Genomic DNA, 17,102 nt, shown 5'->3' on the forward strand with positions numbered 1-17,102 from the left:
ATCCCATATGTGGGGGTAAACCACTGTTTGGGCGCATGACAGAGCTCGGAAGCGAAGGAGCGCCATTTGACTTTTCAATGCAAAATTGACTGGAATCGAGATGGGACACCATGTTGCGTTTGGAGAGCCCCTGATGTGCCTAAACATTGAAACCCCCCACAAGTGACACCATTTTGGAAAGTAGACCCCCTAAGGAACTTATCTAGAGGTGTGGTGAGCACTTTGACCCACCAAGTGCTTCACAGAAGTTTATAATGCAGAACCGTAAAAATAAAAAATCATATTTTTTGACAAAAATTATCTTTTCTCCCCCAATTTTTTATTTTCCCAAGGGTAAGAGAAGAAATTGGACCCCAAAAGTTGTTGTACAATTTGTCCTGAGTATGCTGATACCTCATATGTGGGGGTAAACCACTGTTTGGGCGAATGGGAGAGCTCGGAAGGGAAGGAGCGCCGTTTGACTTTTCAATGCAAAATTGACAGGAATTGAGATGGGACACCATGTTGCGTTTGGAGAGCCACTGATGTGCCTAAACATTGAAACCCCCCACAAGTGACACCATTTTGGAAAGTAGACCCCCTAAGGAATTTATCTAGATGTGTTTTGAGCGCTTTGACCCACCAAGGGCTTCACAGAAGTTTATAATGCAGAGCCGTAAAAATAAAACTAAATTTTTTTCCCACAAAAATTATTTTTTAGCCCCCAGTTTTGTATTTTCCCGAGGGTAAGAAGAGAAATTCGACCCCAAAAGTTGTTGTCCAATTTGTCCTGAGTGTGCTGATACCCCATATGTGGGGGGGAACCACTGTTTGGCCACATGGGAGGGCTCGGAAGGGAAGGAGCGCCATTTGGAATGCAGACTTAGATGGAATGGTCTGCAGGTGTCACATTGTGTTTGCAGAGCCCCTAATGTACCTAAACAGTAGAAACCCCCCACAAGTGACACCATTTTGGAAAGTAGACCCCCTAAGGAACTCATCTAGATGTGTTGTGAGAGCTTTGAACCCCTAAGTGTTTCACTACAGTTTGTAACGCAGAGCCGTGAAAATAAAAAAAAAAATTTTCCCCACAAAATTATTTTTTAGCCCCTAGTTTTGTATTTTCCCGAAAGTAAGAGGAGAAATTCAACCCCAAAAGTTGTTGTCCAATTTGTCCTGAGTGCGCTGATACCCCATATGTGGGGGGGAACCACTGTTTGGCCGCATGGGAGGGCTCGGAAGGGAAGGAGCGCCATTTGGAATGCAGAGTTAGATGGAATGGTCTGCAGGTGTCACATTGCGTTTGCAGAGCCCCTAAAGTAGACCTTTGAACCCCCAAGTGTTTCACTACAGTTTGTAATGCAGAGCCGTGAAAATAATTAAAAAAAATGTTCCCCCAAAAATTATTTTTTAGCCCCCAGTTTTGTATTTTCCCAAGGGTAACAGGAGAAATTGGATCCCAAAAGTTGTTGTCCTATTTGTCCTGAGTACGCTGATACCCCATATGTTGGGGTAAACCCCTGTTTGGGCACACGGGAGAGCTCGGAAGGGAAGGAGCACTGTTTTACTTTTTCAACACAGAATTGGCTAGAATTGAGATCGGACACCATGTCGCGTTTGGAGAGCCCCTGATGTGCCTAAACAGTGGAAACCCCTCAATTATAACTGAAACCCTAATCCAACAACACCCCTAACCCTAATCCCAACAGTAACCCTAACCACACCTCTAACCCTGACACACCCCTAACCCTAATCCCAACCCTATTCCCAACTGTAAATGTAATCTAAACCCTAACCGTAACTTTAGCCCCAACCCTAACCCTAACTTTAGCCCCAACCCTAACTGTGGCCCCAACCCTAACCCTAGCCCTAACCCTAGCCCTAACCCTAACCCTAGCCCTAACCCTAGCCCTAGTCCTAACCCTAACCCTAGCCCTAACCCTAACCCTAGCCCTAACCCTAACACTAATGGGAAAATGGAAATAAATACATTTTTTAAATTTTTCCCTAACTAAGGGGGTGATGAAGGGGGGTTTGATTTACTTTTATAGCGGGTTTTTTAGCGGATTTTTATGATTGGCAGCCGTCACACACTGAAAGACGCTTTTTATTGCAAAAAATATTTTTTGCGTTACCACATTTTGAGAGCTATAACTTTTCCACATTTTGGTCCACAGAGTCATGTGAGGTCTTGTTTTTTGCGGGACAAGTTGACGTTTTTATTGGTAACATTTTCAGGCACGTGACATTTTTAGATCGCTTTTTATTATGATTTTTGTGAGGCAGAATGACCAAAAACCAGCTATTCATGAATTTCTTTTGGGGTAGGCGTTTATACCGTTCCGCGTTTAGTAAAATTGATAAAGCAGTTTTATTCTTCAGGTCAGTACGATTACAGCGATACCTCATTTATATCATTTTTTTATGTTTTGGCGCTTTTATACGATAAAAACTATTTTATAGAAAAAATAATTATTTTTGCATCGCTTTATTCTCAGGACTATAACTTTTTTATTTTTTCGCTGATGATGCTGTATGGCGGCTCATTTTTTGCGGGACAAGATGACACTTTCAGCGGTACCATGGTTATTTATATCTGTCTTTTTGATCGCGTGTTATTCCACTTTTTGTTCGGCGGTATGATAATAAAGCATTTTTTGCTTCGTTTTTTTTTTTTTTCTTACGGTGTTTACTGAAGGGGTTAACTAGTGGGCCAGTTTTATAGGTCAGGTCGTTACGGACGCGGCGATACTAAATATGTGTACTTTTATTGTTTTTTTTTATTATTTAGATAAAGAAATGTATTTATGGGAATAATATTTTTTTTTTTTCATTATTTAGGAATATTTTTTTTAATTTTTTTTACACATTTGGAAATTTTTAAAAAAAACTTTTTTACTTTGTCCCAGGGGGGGGACATCACAGATCGATGATCTGACAGTTTGCACAGCACTCTGTCAGATCACCGATCTGACATGCAGCACTGCAGGCTTCACAGTGCCTGCTGTGAGCAGGCTCTGTGAAGCCACCTCCCTCCCTGCAAGGAGGAAGGAGGTAGGAGACCCTCGCAGCAACACGATCACATCGCGTTGCTGCGGGGGGCTCAGGGAAGCCCGCAGGGAGCCCCCTCCCTGCGCGATGCTTCCCTATACCGCCGGCACACCACGGTCATGTTTGATCGTGGTGTGCCGGGGGTTAATGTGCCGGGGGCGGTCCGTGACCACTCCTGGCACATAGTGCCGGATGTCAGCTGCGATAGGCAGCTGACACCAGGCCGCGATCGGCCGCGCTCCCCCCGTGAGCGCGGCCGATCGCCTATGACGTACTATACCGTCGGTGGGAATTAAAGCCCACCCCACCTCGACGGTTTAGTACGTCATATGGGATTAAGGGGTTAATAGCAATTTAGGGTATCATGTTTTGATAATTTTTTTTCTATTTTTGGAAGGAGACTAAAAAAATAAAACAATTGTCATTTTGATTATTTTTCTATTTATATTAAAATTTGACAGTTCTTAGTATGTCTACTTTATGTTTTCAATTTATTTATTTTTAATGCAGGTTTAAATCCAAATTTTGCAATTTTTTTACTTTCATTTTTTTAGTCCCTTTGGGAGACACCAGCCTACCATGATGACCCATTCGTGTGTCGCAGGGTATACACTACCATTCAAAAGTTTAGGGTCACCCAGACAATTTTGTGTTTTCCACGAAAACTCAAACTTTTATTATAATAATAATTTTCTCCTTCAAACTTTGCTTTTGTCAAAGAATGCTCCCTTTGGAGCAATTACAGCATTTCAGACATTTGGCATTCTAGCAGTTAATTTGCTGAGGTAATCTGGAGAAATTTCACCCCATGCTTCCAGAAGCCCCTCTCACAAGTTGGTTTGGCTTGATGGGCACTTTTTGCGTTCCATACAGTCAAGCTGCTCCCACAGCAGCTCAATGGGGTTGAGATCTGGTGACTGCACTGGCCACTTTGTTACAGATAGAATACCAGCTGCCTGCTTCTTCCCTAAATAGTTCTTGCATAATTTGGGGCTGTACTTGGGGTCATTGTCCGGTTGTAGGATGAAATTGGCTCCAATCAAGCGCTGTCCACAGGGTATGGCATGGCTTTGCAAAATGGGAGTGATAGCCTTCCTTATTCAAAATCCCTTTTACCTTGTAGAAATCTCCCACTTCACCAGCACCAAAGCAACCCCAGACCATCACATTACCTCCACCATGCTTGACAGATGGCGTCAGACACTCTTCCAGCATCTCTTCAGTTGTTCTGCGTCTCACAAAGGTTCTTCTGTGTGATCCAAACACCTCACTCTTGGATTCGTCTGTCCATAACACTTTTTTCCAATCTTCCTCTGTCCAATGTTTGTGTTCTTTTGCCTATATTAGTCTTCCTTTTATTAGCCAATCTCAGGTATGGCTTTTTCTTTGCCACTCTGCCCTGAAGGCCTACATCCTGGAGTCGCATCTTCACTGTAGACGTTGACACTGGTGTTTTGCGTGTACTATTTAATGAAGCTGCCAGTTGAGGACCTGTGAGACATCGATTACTCAAACTACAGACTCTATTGTACTTGTCTTGTTGCTCAGTTGTGCAGCGGGGCCTCCCACTTCTTTCTTCTCTGGTTAGAGCCTGTTTGTGCTCTCCTCTGAGGGGAGTAGTACACACCGTTGTAGGATATCTTCAGTTTCTTGGCAATTTCTCTCATGGAATAGCCTTCATTTCTAAGAACAAGAATAGACTGTCGAGTTTCACATGAAAGTTATTTTTTTCTGTCCATTTTGAGAGTTTAATGGAACCAAGAAATGTAAGGGTATGTGCACACGTTGCGGATTCAATTGCGGATTTTTCCACGCGGATTCTGCAGAATCCGCAGATAAAACGCCCTGCGTTTTACCTGTGGATTCACCGTGGATCTTGTGCGGTTTTTATGCTGATTTCGCCTGCGTTTTTACACCTGCGGATTCCATTTATGGAACAGGTTTAAAAAGCTGCGGAATCCATACAAAGAATTGACGTGCTGCGAAAAATAAACCACAGCATTTTCGTGCGGAATTTTCCGCAGCATATGGAGCGCCCCCAGAGACAGGGCCACAGGTTACTCGGTACCGGTCCTTTGTGTCTCAGTTCTGGGGTTGTCACGGTGGCTGGACCCGGTCCGTGACCCTGCTAAGGGGCGTCCAATAAAAGGGGTGGTGATAGTTTGTCAAGGTTTTGTGATGCCACCTGTGGTATTCGGTCAGGGTGACCGACGCTGCTTGGGGTCCACTGGGGTGATGTGATGGCAGCTAGATGGTGTACCTTCCCACAGGTGAAGTGTGTCCCCAGGGCTTCCCAGTAATGTAGATGGTGATGGTGTGAGGTGCAGTCAATAACGAGGACACAAGGTTGCAGTCTCTTTACCTCTTTACTGAAGACTTCAGGATCCTCAATCCAGAGCACTGTTAACAGGGCTGTCTGAGACCGGCCGGTCCGAAGGAACATCCAGAGTTCCCTTTACAGGTGGAAATCGTTGCCTACCACTAGCGCCTGTGTGTTGTAGTGCTTCCCTGCTGAGCATTCGGGATAGTCCTCACAACTTCTATTCTCGTTCTTTCTAATTCGCTCCAGTTCTTTCTAGTTCTCCGTCCCCCAGGTATGTTATGGCTAGGACGCACCCATTTGATGGGTAGGCTCGGAGTTCTTCCGGGACCCTAGAGATGCCCCTCTCCACGCGTTGCCCCCTATGTTTGGTGATGTAAGGTAGACAGCCAACCTATAATTAACTGTCCTGGGGAGTTTGAAGTAAGGCATAGAGTCAGTTACTTCCTCGGTGTTCCGGCCACGCGCCTCAGTAGGATGTTGCCGTTCTCTGGGCACGACTCCTACTGGCTCTCCTTTGTGCTTGATCTCGTTTCTCACTGTCCACAATATCCTTCGCTTCGTGTCTCTTTCTTAGGATACCGCCGCGGGGTGTGCAGGCGTGGTTCCGTAACGTTCTGTTCTAGTCTCTAGGTACCTGCCAAGTTCCCACGCCTGACAGGGACCCCCCTGAATCTTCCCCGCAACACCCCCTGCCACGGGATGTTGCCTGGACAAAACCCAGTCAGCTTCTGACTAACTTCCTATCCAACTTCTAGTTTTACCAGTGTGCGGAGTGGCCTAGTAAATAAAACCTTTTGCTCCCCCTAGTGGCCGGAGTGTGAAGTGTAATATGTGCTGGTGATACCTGGTCAGATGAACTCCTTTAGTGCCATCAGACGTACTGTCAAGGTGAAAATATATGTCTTTATACACTTTTGTACTTTTATATATTCTTATGCTGTGAAACAATAAGTTTTTCCTTCATGCTTGCTAATGCATATGTAATTGTATTTAAGATGGCTGCCAGTATTCACCTTTGCCTTAGTTTTTGTTTTTGCCAAGAATCTACTTTCATTTCTGAAGCTAAAGTATCGTTTCTGGAGAAATGGAAACTTAAAGTGACGTGGAGGAAGGAGGATCCATCAGATGACGTCAGACTAACCAGAAGGACTGAATACTAGATACATTGCTTAAACCCCGCCTAACCCCGCCCTCTGCACACCTTCCCCCAATAGGTCATATAGTGTTGTGTATTAGAAAATAAAGTAGTTGCTGTGACGTTCCCACTACGTGTGGACACACGAGCATGCAATGAGTTTGAACCAGCATTGTGTCTGACTCATTCTTATCCGGTACCAACATGCTCTTAATCTGATTTGGAATGACTGGTGGATGAAGAGTATTGTCGTGACGACCCCGACAATTTGGCGCAACCAACGTGGGGCGTGGCCGGCGATCCGAGACCCCCTGGACCCATGCCTGGACGTCCGTGGACGACACCCGTAGTGGCTGACCTCGAGGACTGATCACCCTCCAAACACGGTAAGTGGAGAACACATACTATGTATGTGTCACACTTACTAGTGTTTCAGCCATTATTGGTTAGTCTGTGGTCTCCTTGGGTCTGGGGAGTGACCGGTCGAGTGGTGAGACCGAGCGCGATCCCGTGCCACGCTTCGAACCAGCAACTGAGAGACGTCGCACTCTGCGCGTCCTCGTGTACACCACATCTCCTCCACCGGTCATTGTACTCCATTCAGCCACCCTACCCGTGACTATTGCCTAGTAGTGATAGAGTGAAAGATTGAGAAGTTGTAGATTGGGGGCGGCTTTGAGAAAGGTACAGGAGACGCAGCCTCTGTGATATTGTACCAACTAGGTAATTAAGACGTTCCGAGAGGGGACCACCTGTTTTTCTGTGGAGGGCTCTCACTAGGTGACCGCCTCCCGACTGGTTAGAATATCGTGACAGGGTAGACTGTTAATCACTGGTGTTCAGGTTAGGGAAAAATATCGAGCGCGAGGCTCTTTATTCATAACACGTCGAACGTGAGGCTCCGTGTTAGAACACACGTGTTGTTACCGCTGTCAGCGATCCTGGGCTGCAGCAGGGCGTAGTATTCTGTGAGTCATGTTGCGTCTTTTGAAGCAGAAGTCCGTGCCCCACGAGTTAAGTGAGGATGCTGTGGAAGTCGAGACAATAGTAGAGTCACGGGAGGGCAAGAAGGCAGTCAAGAATGTTGAAAGATGAAGGACTGTTAGAAAAAGCGCAAGCTCATCTGCGAGTTGCGCGAGGTTTAAAGAACGAGGAATGGAAAAAGGTTGATGGAGAGGAAAGATGAAAGGATGCAGAGCCCGTGTTTGGTTATAAAATATCTCAATCATTGGTTTTTCTGAGGTGTTCTGGCATAGGAATTGTGTGAAGGTTTTGTAGAAATTAATTAAGTCTGAGAACTGCTGTATTTCGTTACTCTGTGTGGTTTTCCGAGACACCCGATGGGAGGGGTCAAACAGCTGCGCTGTGCCTTTCTTCATTGTGTTGAGGAATGCTGTAAATTCTTATCTCTGTGTTTATAGCTGATGGGAGGGGTGAACCCCTGCGCGAATTGTTTCTGATTTCTTCTCTTTGTGCTGCGGGCCAGAGAAAGGGGGGCCATGCAGCTGCACTGAAGGATATGGTGGAGCTGTGTATGTTCTGTCCTTGGTTCAGTACGCGCTGAGAGATTTGTGTTTAAAGCAATAGTACAATGTTGTATTGAATTAGAAAGAATTATTGTAAGTTTAAAGTGAAATATGGTGTCCGGACGATGTATTAAAAGTAGTACAAAGCTTCCAGAAGAACTTAACCCATTCTAAATCAGCAGATGCGCTCTGTAGCCCCCACCGCAGCTTCAAGGAGCAGGAACAGCAGCTTCAAGGACACAGCTAGTTCCTTATCAGTGGCCCACTAGACTCCAGCTCCAGCCCCCCTCCCCTACACAAATCCAGTCTCATACTCCAATATCCATTTTAACCCTGTGTCTGGAAATCTCTCTCGCCATGTTAATTCTCAGACCAAGACAAGACAGATGGATTTGTAAACATTGCCGTCAGACAAACCCAGACTGGAGAAATCCTTGTATAATCTGTGCTGCAACCCAACCAAAGTGAATTACGCTGAATCCTGTCCAGATAAGATCACATGTAGTGATATAAGAAGCTGACACAGGATTGTGGTTAGTGGGGACATTAACTTTTGGGAGTAGGCTGACAGTAATCCTTTTGGGAAGGAGCTGTAGACCAGCATGTCATGTCACCCCCAACCGGTCATCTAGTCACCCTCACCACCAGAGAACCAACCACATCAGGTAGTGTAAGACAGATACAGGAGTATTATCCCTGGAGGCCCTCTGACTGGCTAGCTACGCTAAAATAATTGGCTGACCCTGAGAACAAACCTTTCCCATTTTACAGACAAAGATAATATGATGGATGTATAAGTGCACCTGAGCAGACCTAGAGAGTTGGTGAGCCAAGATGATGGTCAGATGGTCCTTACGTTATATAACCCCTATGTAGATGAGTATAATGAGATGTATATCTTACATGCCCTTTCCCAATCAGTTTGTAAAAAAAAAAAAAAATAGGGGGGATAGTGTGTTTAACCCTGTCAGTTAGAATATCCCTATGTCACGCTGCTTCAGTATGTGGGTAATTTTTTTGTTTTTTGTTGTGTGCACAGACAGAGCAGGAAGCCATTGTTGCCACTGTTAGTTTTCGCAAGTATCTGGCAGATCTGAACTGTCGGGTTTCGGCCTCGAAACTTCGGTTCTGCCTTGGTCAAGTGATATTTTTGGGTCACTGTCTCCTTCAGGGTGCCAGACACCTCACAGAAGAAAGAAAAAAAATAGCCGTCAGCTCCCTTCCATTCCCAAAAGATGAGACTCCAGCGTTTTCTTGGACTATGTACTTATTGTTGTCAGTGGATACCGGACACATCCCGCATAATGCAACCTCTCTACAATGCCCTGAAAGACTGTTCAAGATATGCTGATGATTTTGGCAGATTTCACACCGGATACGCTGTTACTACGGAAGATACTGTATTGCACGCAGCTGCACTCCCTCCCTCACTGTCAGGACAAGAAGCAGAACGTCAGGCTCTGTCTACTGCATGTGTTCTGGCCAAAGACAGGCGGGCTAATATATACGGAGTCACAGTATGCATTTGGTATTGCTCATGATTTCGGAGCCCTATGGACCAATCGAGGGTTTGTTACTACTGCCGGGACTCCAGTGAAGAATGCTGAAGCTGTTAAAGCCCTCATGGACTCAATCGAATTACCTACTCAGGTGGCCATTATCAAAGTTAAGGAGCACGGTACTATGGAACAGTCCACAGACTGTTGGTAACACCTTTGCGGATATGCAAGCAAAAGCCGCTGCTCTTCTGCCCGTTGAACAGACCATACCAGCTATGGTGACCACACGCTCTCAGCGTAAACAGTTACAAGAAACACTGACTCTACAGGAACCTGATGATCTACGACAGACTGAGGTTTTCTGACGGACCCCGCAAGACCGCTTAATGACGATGCAGAGAATGTCTCCAAAGGAAGAAGTGAAGCAGTGGAAAGCTGATGGAGCACGTATGGACAATGGTCGCTGGAAAAAAAAGGACCAACTTGTGTGTCTCCCTAAGCGGATGTACCCTGCTATTGCCACATGGGCGCATGGGCCCACACATCGAGGTATCTGTCAGACCTGCAATCCTGGTCAACTTCAACGTGTAACCCCGAAGCACCTTGCTAGGCCCGACTATCCTTTCCAAAGGCTCCAGGTGGACCTCATCACATTGCCTAAGTCTGGAAGGTATGAATATTGTCTGGTGGTTGTCGACATGTTCTCCAATTGGCCAAAAGCATTCCCTGTTACCAACGTGACTGCAAAGACCACAGCAAAGAAACTGGTGATGGAAGTTATATGCAGATATGGTGTTCCAGAAGTTGATGAAAGTGACCAAGGCCCGGACTTTTCTTCTCATGTGTATCAGGAGGTTCTGACAATGCTTGGATCCACTGTAGCCCTCCATACTCTCCACAATCCAGTGGGAAAGTTAAGAGGCTGAACGGCACACTGAAGGGACAATTGACCAAAATGATGCAGGAGACTACGGCTCCATGGCCAGGGCTCTTACACATTCGTACTACCCCTATTGCAAAATATGGCCTGTTCCCATATGAGATATTGTTTGGTGCTAGGTTCTCAGTTGTAAATTTTCAGTCTCAGTAGTTGTCAGAAGAAACTGACTGTGCTGTTCAATATGTTATTCAACTTAGTAAAAATGTTGCTAACACCCATGTTTTAGTTTCTTTTTCCCTTCCAGATTCAGCAGAAACCGATATTTGTCACAATTTGAAGTCTGGTGGTCTTATGGTCGTAAAAAGCTATGTCAGTAAAACTTGAAGGAAAGAGCACCTGGATCTACGCTTCACACTGTTAAAGAGACCGGACCAGCGCTTACTCACAGTGATGATCGAAGGAAAATGTTGCTGTTGGTCCTGAGGCTGGGGGCCATCTTTGCCCCTATCTTTCCGGCCCCTATTGTAAATAAGAATTCCGGTGCCACTATTCTCTGTGTAAATCTAACGGCCCCGGTAAATATCTGGAGATTTGATTTTTGTGATATAGTCAAGTGCCCCGAGACTCAGCGGGTGGTAGAGGGAATTATCCAGTTTTACATATGTGTTACTAGAGAAAACAATACTAATTGTCATTATTGGTCAGATGCTGCCTGGAATACGGGGGATGATTGGGGATATAGACCTAGTGAAGCCATATTCCCTAAGGATGGGATGGGTAGGAGTCTTCGTGGGAGAATGCATCTAACAGCCCTGTTACAACCACCTAGGGGCTGTACATGGGGTAGAAACTGTCACCCCCTCCTCCTAAATCTTGAAAGCCCCCAATCAGCTGACCTGCAGACGTTTGTACTAGGGAGGTATTTTCATAGTGTATTTAGGAGCGGATACTATGGGAATTTAAGCCATATACAGCTCCAGGATATTAGCTTCAGACCAACCAAGGCCCCCATTACCAGTACAGCTAAAACAGGCCTAGGTGAACGTTTGCAAAATATAGTTAATGAAGTAATCCCCATTCCAGGTCTCAGTTGGCAAGAAGTTTTCTCCATAGAAACACAAACAGCCCCAAGGAAAAATTTATGGTTAGAATGGGTAAGATACAATGTACGAGTCCAGAATATCTCTGTAGGATGTATTGCTTGTGCTGCAGCGAATACACATCTATACACACATGCATTGTTTTTTTTCCTGATGACAATACTACTGCCTGTGTTATGAATCTGTTGAAGGGTCTAAAGCCCACTGATTGCTCAGATTATGTCCCACTAATTCATGAAGCACCTAAACTAAAGGTCCCAGGAGGGATAACTGTGTTAGCTGACAATTATACCTGCTATAATTCCCATGACACTACAGGTACATCAGTACGGGTCTTCGAGACAGGTTTCTGCAAAGAGAACAGTTCTCTAGATACTGATTTGCTAGCTAATCATACACAGTACATGTACAACATTTATTGGTTATGTGGAGATGGTAAGCTCCATCCTAGGTTGCCTAATGCCTGGATAGGTCAATGTACCCTTGTTAAACTAGCTGTGCAGTTCAAGATTTTACCTTGGGATCCAGAGATACCTGATGAATATACCAGAAAGAGGAGAAGTCTCGATCAGCTCCATATGAGTTATGAAGAAGATCCATTGGTATATGTCGATGGCATTGGAGTGCCAAGGGGGGTGCCTGACCAATTCAAAGCCCAGAATCAGATCTATGCTGGCTTTGCTTCCATAATCCCACAGGTGCAGATTAATAAAAATGTTGATTGGATCAATTACATATATTACAGTGAACAAAGGTTTGTCAATTTTATCTGTGATGCTTTCCAAGGTATAGTTGAGGAGTTGGGCCCTAACACTAGAATGACCCTCCAAAACCGACTAGCCCTCGATATGATTTTAGCTGAGAAAGGAGGAGTCTGTGGGATGGTGGGAGAGGAGTGTTGTACCTATATCCCTCAGAACTCTGGGGTAAATGGAAAGACCATGATAGCTCTTAAAAAGATAAATGGGTTAGCAGCAGAATTAAAATCTAATGCTGGAGTAGACACATCTTTCTTTTCCGGTTGGTTGGGTGGGCTTAAAGGATTCCTCCAACAAGCTTGTCTAGTACTGATTGCTCTCCTTGTAGTTGGATCGATAATCCTCTGTTGTGTTATTCCCCTGTATAAAAAGGTTATCACTAAGGCAACTCCGACTGGCACCTTCCTCAACCAAGAAGTAGACCCACTAGAGTACGATGGCACTGATCCAGGGGAGATCCCCAAGTATGTCCCCCTCAAGAAATTAGACAAAACCCCTTACTCTCACATGATGCAAAGAGATTTAGTCTAGGGACAGTGGGAGAACTCCATGTGAAGCTAGTGAAGGGTTCAGCTGCCTGGAGGCCTCTCACAAGGGTAGAGCTTCTGAGGTGTCTGGATGAAGAAATCCACCTCCCCTCTCCCCATCACATGGACAGTCTCGAAGGATCTTTCTTTTTAGGGAAAACTTAGTGTTTAGGGGGGATTGTCAAGGTGAAAATATATGTCTTTATACACTTTTGTACTTTTATATATTCTTATGCTCTGAAACAATAAGTTTTTCCTTCATGCTTGCTAATGCATATGTAATTGTATTTAAGATGGCTGCCAGTATTCACCTTTGCCTTAGTTTTTGTTTTTGCCAAGAATCTACTTTCGTTTCTGAAGCTAAAGTATCGTTTCTGGAGAAATGGAAACTTAAAGTGACGTGGAGGAAGGAGGATCCATCAGATGACGTCAGACTAACCAGAAGGACTGAATACTAGATACATTGCTTAAACCCCGCCTAACCCCGCCCTCTGCACACCTTTCCCCAATAGGTCATATAGTGTTGTGTATTAGAAAATAAAGTAGTTGCTGTGACGTTCCCACTACGTGTGGACACACGAGCATGCAATGAGTTTGAACCAGCATTGTGTCTGACTCATTCTTATCCGGTACCAACATGCTCTTAATCTGATTTGGAATGACTGGTGGATGAAGGGTATTATCGTGACGACCCCGACAGTACCATCACTCCCTTTAGTGGCAGAGCGATACTACTGCAACGACCAGGTCTCTGGGGCGCTGCACATATGCACTGCGGATTTGGTTTTCCATACGTTTACATGGTACTGTACACCGCATGGAAAACTGCTGCGGATCCGGAGACAAATCAGCACCGTGTGCACATAGCCTAATGCTCCAGATTCTCAACTAGCTCAAAGGAAGGTCAGGTTTATAAGTTCTCTAATCAGCCAAACTGTTTTCAGCTGTGTTAACATACTTGCACAAGGGTTTTCAAGGGTATTCTAAGCATACATTAGCCTTCTTACACAGTTAGCAAACACAAAGTACCATAAGAACACTGGAGTGTTGGTTGTTGGAAATGGGCCTCTATACACACCTATGAAGATATTGCATTACAAACCAGACGGTTGCAGCTAGAATAGTCATTTACCACATTAACAATGTATAGAGTATTTCTGAATCATTTAATGTTAGCTTCATTGGAAAAAACTGTGGTCTTCTTTCAAAAATAAGGATGAGGATATGGCTACTTACTAAAGACTATAGGGAAAAAAAGGACGTAGAGCGGAGACTTTTTCCAGCACCGAGCACCGGTTTTGTTGTGTTTTATTAGTGATTTGCTTGCTCCTCAGTTCATCCTCAGGAATCAATGTTTACATACACTGACAGTAAGCAGAGGAAGAGGAGCAGGCTAGATCTTATGTATAGCTAAAGGTACCGTTACACTAAACGACTTACCAACGATCACGACCAGCGATACGACCTGGCCGTGATCGTTGGTAAGTCGTTGTGTGGTCGCTGGGGAGCTGTCACACAGACAGCTCTCTCCAGCGACCAACGATCAGGGGAAAGACTTTGGCATCGTTGAAACTGTCTTCAACGATGCAGAAGTCCCCGGGTAACCAGGGTAAATATCGGGTTACTAAGTGCAGGGCCACGCTTAGTAACCCGATATTTACCCTGGTTACCATTGTAAAAGTAAAAAAAAAAAAACAGTACATACTCACATTCCGATGTCTGTCACGTCCCCCGGCGTCAGCTTCCCGCACTGACTGTCAGCGCCGGCCGGCCGTAAAGCAGAGCAGAGCGGTGACGTCATCGCTGTGCTCTGCTTTACGGCCGGCCGGCGCTGAAAAACAGTCAGTGCGGGAAGCTGATGCCGGGGGACCTGACAGACATCGGAATGTGAGTATATACTGTTTTTTTTTTTTTAACTTTTACAATGGTAACCAGGGTAAATATCGGGTTACTAAGCGCGGCCCTGCGCTTAGTAACCCGATATTTACCCTGGTTACCAGTGAGCACATCGCTGGATCGGCGTCACACACGCCGATTCAGCGATGACAGCGGGTGATCAGCGACCAAAAAAAAAGGTCCTGATCATTCCCAGCGACCAACGATCTCCCAGCAGGGGCCTGATCATTGGTCGCTGTCACGCATAACGATTTCATTAACGATATCGTTGCTACGTCACAAAAAGCAACGATATCGTTAACGAAATCGTTATGTGTGAAGGTACCTTAAAGGCCCCGTCACACTAAGCGACGCTAAAGCGATCCCGACAACGATACGACCTGGCAGGGATCGTTGCTGCGTCGCTATGTGGTCGCTGGTGAGATGTCAAACAGTGAGATCTTCCCAACGACGCAGCAGCGATGCAGGGACCTGTAGCGACCTGTACAACGATGTCATTGGTCGTTGTGACCCTGTCACATGGCAGCTATTTTGACGATTCAGACCTCGATGAGGGACGTCCGATGTGACGTTGTAGTCACACAGGCGTGCATTTTCATTGCCTTTTCTGCGCCCATTCAGTTCCGATTGGTGGTCGCTACTGCGTTCTGATTGACTGCCTGCGACTCCTCTTCAATTTATCTATTCTTCAACGGTTCTTCAGACACCTATACTTTGTGCACGGTAGGTAGGTATCGTTTGGGGTCTCAAATGCGTTTTCATTTTTCCTTAATTTATAGGGCACCTAATTATCTGCTATCATTGCTCTGGAGGGAGGGAGGGCCTTCTGTTGAAGGCATGACCGCCAATCAGAACGCAGTAGCGACCACCAATCGGAACTGAATGGGCGCGGAAAAGGCAACGCAAATGCACGCCTATGTATCGGTGTCTGAGTCGTCAACGAGGTCGTTGGTAAGGTGGCAAACACAGCGATGTGTGCTACCCAGCAAGACCTCAACGATCAAAAAAAGGTCCAGGCCATTCCGACACGACCAGCGATCTCACAGCAGGGGCCTGGTCGCTGCTACGTGTCAAACATAGCGAGATCACTACTGAGGTCGCTGTTGCGTCACAAAACTTGTGACTCAGCAGCGATCTCGCTAGCAACCTCGCTTAGTGTGACGGGGGCTTAAGGGTAAATGTAAAGCAATCCTATCAATCCATTGTTCTACCAGCCTAGGCCCATTGTGTGGATGGAGAATGTTGATAGTAGACCCAGGGGAGCCGCCACCACAGGGGGTCTCACATCAGCCTTAGGTGATGGAATATGCTTTGTTCTGTGAACTAAAGAAAATGTTTAAGGGGGAGGGAGACAAAAGGCACATGGGTTGAATCAGGCAGTTGTTGGAGTGTTCCATGTGAGAAGATCTGAGCTGGGAAGGATGGACTATTGAGTTTTGGAGATGAATTGTTAGCTGGATGGACATCTATGAGCTTCGGTCGTGATTCATCTGAAGGAACATAGGCTGTGACTACACACTATACCGGCTGTCGATACCAAAAGCTGTGGGCCAACCGAAAGTTGGGAGACAGTGGGCATCGCCTGGTACGGGGCCAGTAGAACTACTGATCTCAGATTGGGAACTTGTGGACTGAGAACATTGTATTTTGGCCATCTACCTGGATTTGTTGGACAACCATGGATGTGTGGAATAAAAAATAGTTGCATCGTTTAACAAAAAAATAAAGGAAATTTCTATGTGACCTTAAACTTTTGAACGGTAGTGTAAATGAGAGCTGATGTTCGAGCACGTCGTATCAAATTATCAGTGAGGAAAATTATCTGCAATACAACGTGCCTCCTGTAATACAGCGCTCCTCCTCCCCTCTGCAATATAACATTGGAGTCCCCTGCAGTACATTGCGCCTCCCCACAGTATAACGCTGGAGTCCCCTACTGCAGTGCATCGCTCCTCCTTCCCATCCCACCTGCAAAACATCGCTCCCCCACTCACCATGCAGAATATAACACTGGAGTTCCCTACTGCCCTACATCGCTCCTCCTTCAGTACATCGCTCCACAATTGCCACTCATCGCTACTTACAGAGTGCAGCAGTTGGCAACGATTTCACTGCTGCACTCCGAGCGCTGTAATTTGTGAAAAGATCTAATCAGTGCTCCAAATCCGCAAAGGTGATTTCTTCCAGCAGTGAAAACAGGTCAGGCAGCCTGGCATCAGTAGTACAATGCCAGGCTGCCCTGGTGCCAGGACCGGCTGTCACTGCTGAACACCAAGCTTCACTGAGAGGGAGGTATAGAAAATGTGCTGCAATAAAATGGAGTCAGGTGTGACCCATGCACAGTTCTCAGCGGATGCGGCCAAAGCACAGGAGATAGGGGTCAGAGACGGACCATACTATCATGTCATGGCCTGTGTTTGCAATATTT

The sequence above is a fragment of the Ranitomeya imitator genome, chromosome 3 (genome assembly GCF_032444005.1).
Source record: "Ranitomeya imitator isolate aRanImi1 chromosome 3, aRanImi1.pri, whole genome shotgun sequence".
Taxonomy (NCBI): Eukaryota; Metazoa; Chordata; class Amphibia; order Anura; family Dendrobatidae; genus Ranitomeya; species Ranitomeya imitator.